This window comes from Macadamia integrifolia, chromosome 2, assembly GCF_013358625.1.
Source record: "Macadamia integrifolia cultivar HAES 741 chromosome 2, SCU_Mint_v3, whole genome shotgun sequence".
Classification (NCBI taxonomy): Eukaryota; Viridiplantae; Streptophyta; class Magnoliopsida; order Proteales; family Proteaceae; genus Macadamia; species Macadamia integrifolia.
In genome coordinates this window covers 35,918,793-35,924,308 of record NC_056558.1, presented here as the reverse complement: position 1 = coordinate 35,924,308, position 5,516 = coordinate 35,918,793, and the positions used below count along the sequence as shown (strand labels likewise).

General features: G+C 36.2%; 1 long non-coding RNA gene across 1 annotated transcript; it reads left to right on the top strand.

Annotated features, from left to right (window-relative positions):
* Window positions 1–1,658: 1,658 nt before the first annotated feature.
* Window positions 1,659–2,718, top strand: LOC122089242. The gene is made up of 2 exons (XR_006143283.1): window positions 1,659–2,137; window positions 2,216–2,718. It is a non-coding gene; the product is annotated as an uncharacterized LOC122089242 (long non-coding RNA).
* Window positions 2,719–5,516: the final 2,798 nt, after the last annotated feature.

The window sequence follows — 5,516 nt, the reverse complement described above, 5'->3', positions numbered from 1 at the left end:
GGTAACCGTCTTTTATAAATACACCATATCTCCCTTCCGCGTAATCATCCAGAGCAAAGTTGAATAAGAGACGTTTCTAGTTTAGGGTATTGTTTTCACGCTTTCTCTCTCCAATTTCTATAAAGGTTTTACACTGATCTTTGTCTACTTATCTTTTCTGCTTGTTATTATCTTAGGCCAAAACCATATCACTCCTCAAAAAATTAAAAAAAAAAAAAAAAAATTTGTTTCCTTATTCTTCTTCCTTCAATCTTCTTGCTTTTGGTTAATTAATTTATATGGTTCCTTTTTCAGAATCACAACACGAGAGAAGCAAAGATGAGACAAAGCTACACTTGCATGTCCTCTTTCCAATAGGGTAAAAATCTTTTACATTTCAGATCTAACGCCGTCAACCTCATTAAGGTGAAGTACAGTGGAGGAAAGTGCAATTTTCTCTTTTTAAAATTGTAGTTTGAGGGCTAAATTTAGAAGTGGAATAATCTAATATAACTTCAACTATAAGAGTCTCATTGGGCAATTAGATAGGATAGACCAAAATAAAAATCCAAAATACTATAGCAATATGAGATGGATAATGAAAACATGTACCAAATCCAATGAGTTCAACCCTTTCAGATCAACATTCAGAATGCTAAACCACAACTTGGTACTATAGCACAAGTATCAAAAAGTGTATGAAGGTATTCCACCTTGGCCTTTGAAGGAATTACTTATTAATGACAAATTTGGAAAATATTTTAGAAAATTTATGACCACATAATGTATTCTTCCTTTGCTTAGATGTGTTTAGAGGATGAGACACAAATTAACATAGTTCTTCTCTTGAATCTACGTCCACACAACTAAATGATGTTCTTACTTGTCTTAAAATGTCCTCCCATTCTCTCTTTCAAAGAGAGAGCTTTGGAGAGAATCAAGAATAGCTTACAATTTATAAAGAAATAAAGTAGGTGATGATATAAATAGGAAAAAGGTAGGTGAGATGAGGATATACATAAAAAGAAAGTAGGTGTGATACAAATGATAAAGAATCTTTATCTCTTAGTTCCTTCTTTATGCAATTTTGTTTCCTATCCTGAAGAAATGTATTTTGATCCACTCTCTTTGCTATCACTAGCACATGGTGCTTATGTGAGAAGCTTATCTCTTATCCGTTTAGGTAAAATTATCCCTCATTTTTAAGAAATATTGAATAACCTATTTATCAAGAAATTAAAGTTTTGGAAATCACAAATTTATTGAGCTGATTTTGGGAAAATGCTATGCTGGACGCTCTCCTTAAGGTGTCCCAAAACAGTATTATAAGACTAGGAAATAAATTAGATGAGGATATGCATGGAAAGAAGGTAGCTGAGATGAGGATATACATTGGAAGAAAGTACGTGTGACACCAAAGATCAAGAATCCTCATCTTTTGGTCCTTCTTTAGGTGATTCCGAGCTTCCAGCACATGGTGCTTGTGTGTTAAACTTATCTCTTATCGTTTAGCTGAAACCCCCCCCCCTCGTTTTTAAGGAATATCCAATCACCCTTTTATCAAGAAATTAAAGTTTTTAAAATCTTAAATTTATTGAGTCTTATTTTGGGAAAATGCTGTGCTGGACGCTCCATTTAAGGTATACATATACTAATACAGTATTCTAGCCACTGGAACAATGAGTTTCACATTGTAGACCTAGACCCCACTGATTCAATGGTTTGCCTCCCTGGACATTAGGGGTCGATCCCTTTGCACTCCTTGAAGAAGTATGTTGTCCAGCCAGCATTGTTTGCTGTCATCTTGTTGGAAACCCTAAATCTTAAATCCTAGATCCTAAACGCTGCTTTATCTATAAAGCAAGAAGAAGAACTGCCCAAGAACAAAGCAACCAGGAATGATAAGCCTCTGATCATCCTGGATCATGGCCATCCCTGAGGATTCTAGGCAGATAGATAACTGTCATTGAGCTCAGGAAGGAGAGAGAAGCTTCTCACGACTCAATGGCTTAATTATCCTAATAATCATCTAGTCCAGCTTCCATGAACAATCAAACTTCCCATTCTTTATTATGGGCCGTGACCCCTACGATCATGCTATCAATGCCATTCTCCTGCTGCATCCTTGTTGCCTATATCATTCTGATCATCCACTGAGGTAAGCTTCCATTAATCATCTCTCTCTCTCTCTCTGAGGACTGAGCTTGTTCTTTTTATATTATGGGCCAACAAGAAGATCTCAAGGATAGACACCAAGAGACCAACAGCCCTAGGGAGAAAGAAAAAATGGTGAAGAAACTCCGAAGTACAGGGGCTTCTCAGAAAGGAGTTCAACATTGAGATTGGTTTTGTGTTGAAGATGATAGGAAACAAGGATGTTGTGTGAGATTGTCGTTGGTAGCATGTTCATGGAGGTCACGGCCCATAATAAAGAATGGGAATTAAGTTCGAGAGTTTGTGAAGGCTGGACTGGATATCTTCACAAGAAGCTGCAGACCCCTGAGAGGCTCATCTCTATTGTCCAAAATCCAAAGGACGGCCATGATCGACCCTTAATGATCAGAACCTTACCATTTACAAATCAAAATGTTTTAAGCTGTCGTAAAAAAAAATCCAGGGCCCACGCATTGCCCCTAAATAATAGAAACCAAAGGCCCAAAAATTAGGCTTATGCTTGTATATCAGATGCAGAGGTTATGTAGTTGAGCCAAATGTAATGGAAAAAATTCTTTTAAATAATTTCCATTCATTGATAATTTGATATGATAGTATAGGATCTTGGTTTCTGGTATTTTCATAGTTCTATATTGGGAGTTCAGATTGCCATATGAAAGAAGAGACAGTTTTCTGTCCGAGTCTCCGAGAGCTGCCCCTGCGCTACAGGCACAGAGCTATGAAATGACCACACTACCCCCTCTTGTGGCACACACCCAATGTCTGGGTGCAATTGGAGCTCTTAGATAGAAAACACCTGTCCAACAAAGAAATACTTGAGCTCTTTATTTTGTTTACTATGGTAAATCCATAATTATGGCAATCCACTTGGGCATAAAATTGTGGGGCTGACAAGCAATATTGTCATAAGGGTGTCAACCGGACGGTTCTAGGTAAGGGTGCTAATCGGTTTGGTTCTGATATAAATGGTTTGGTTCAATTCAATGCAAGAATTTTTAGGTAAAACTAAAACCGACTCATTTAATAAACAGTTTTATATATGAGAACCGAAACCATTTATAAACTATTTTCTTATGTTTTCTAACTTTTTATCCAAACAACAACTTTACCTTTAAAATTTTTAGTGAAATGAATCACAAATCACAAATTACTCTCAAGCCATTTGTGATTTGTGGCAACAAATCATTTATGTTGATTTTTACTACCTTAAATGAACATGTGTGCTAAACTACTCAAAATCAATAGTAAATATGTAACTTCAGTATACTTTATACATTTCCAATAAAAAAACCCCAAATCATATCATCTCTCTCTCTCTCTCTCTCTCGAAACTCAAAGCTAAAGGTGAAAACTAAAACCTGTTTTCTCATTATATAATCTATTTTCTAAATAGTAACCAAACGAATACTATTTGTGGTCCATAATTTATTGTCACAAATAATTTCTAAAAAATGTTAATAAATACAAATAGAAATCATGCCAAAGAGAGACTTAAGCTTGTTCAAACCTAATCTTATATAAGTAATTTATACATGACAAATGGGTCTTCGTAATTCCAGTTCTAACCATTTCTTTATAAGGCTTTTGGTTTCTACCCAAAAAATATTTATCAGGCTTTTGGTTCTGCATTCGATGGAAAACCGGTCCAATAATTGGTCCCAAAATCAAAACGGGACTAGTTGATTTTGGTTTTAGCGGGTTAATTCCCGGTTCTGGAACCAAATTAACAACCTTGGGTGGCCATTCTTAGCCGGTCTGTCCAAACAGGGCCCCTGACAAATACCAAACACTCAAACAGGCAGTTATTGGGCCGAACCTAATTGTTAAATGGGAAACTCAAGAACGGCTTGTAGACCCAATGGGCTAGGACACCATTAATCCCAGAACTCTCAAACCTGTCCAACTAAAAGGACTATTCTGTCCCTGTGTTGAAACTTAGCTAACTCCAAGTAACTCTTACGCCATAGGAAAAGATTGAAATGCACTTGGCCAAGTCGAGGATAAAATGAGATATACGTAGACCATGCACACACCACCATCGACTGCAGGACCCACTGATTGTGGGACCCACCACTGGAACATCATCTGGCCACATCATCACTGCACCAACTCCCATGTAGGACCCATATCACCTTGAAATGCGTATGACACCACATTTGAACATTTTTATCGATCACCTTGGTTATTTTAGAGCGACCATATGGAATTAGCATATCTTTTTCATTTAAATTTGGATCATGATAATTTTAGCTGCATTGGATTCATGAATCAATTCTCTACAACATTTTAGAAGAAACCTTGTGCCAAACATGTAATTGAAAATTACCAAAATATCCCTGAAGACGACTTTTGAGTGACATGGATTTACACAATAGATTAAACACCGTCAGAATAACCACATCACAAATACAACCTCTGACATTGACTTTGACACCAGCCATGTCATCAAATGGTTGTACATCACCATTCATATCTATCTACTTCATCATTTTCACATGGCCATGGTTACCATCAATGACAGCACATATGCAACAAATATAATGTGTATAATGGGCTACGCTAAATACAACAAGGGTAAGAGTATAATGACTTGCTTTTTATGGTAAAGCATTAATCTACCATGCCGTCGCTTCAACCATCGAATGGAAATAGGGGAATTTGTAATAGGGTAAACATCACTCCCCTTCCCTGAACTAAGGTGAAATATCAACTTGACCCATCACCTTTTCGAAAATATCACTAATGTCCCCTACAAGAAAAATATGCTATCTAATAGCCTCAATTGTTAGATTTGACTGTTAAGTCAAGTTAAATTTTTTTATAATTCCCAAAATACCCCTTTGTTTGCGTAATACCAAAACTACCATTATCTCAAATGAAAGTCCCTACATCGAACGAAAACCACTTTCCCTCTTTCTCCCTTTCCCTCTTTTTTGGAAAAATTATCAGCAAACCAAGTAACTACTTGGATTATTAGATTATTGGATTGGCAAAATGGTCGCGCTACGTGCAGAAAAATAGAAATGCAAAACGTCTGGAGCCCGGTGAATGTTCACGTAAGTGATATGATTGACACGTGTTAAATATGTTAATCCTGCTAACAGAGTTGTAAACAGTTATAACTCTGTTTAATATTATTAATAATTAAATAAATAAATAATAAAAATCCCAATATAAGCAGAGTCCTCCTTTGATTCTACTTAGAAATCTCGGTCCTCTCTCTCTCTCTCCTTGCTTCTTCTTCAAGGCCGTTCCTTCTTTCTTCTTCCTTTTTCAACTCTCTCTAATCTAGTTGAAGTTTTGTTTACTAATCTCATTGAAGATTTGCATCCAAGGTAAATTTTCATATGTTAATAATATCT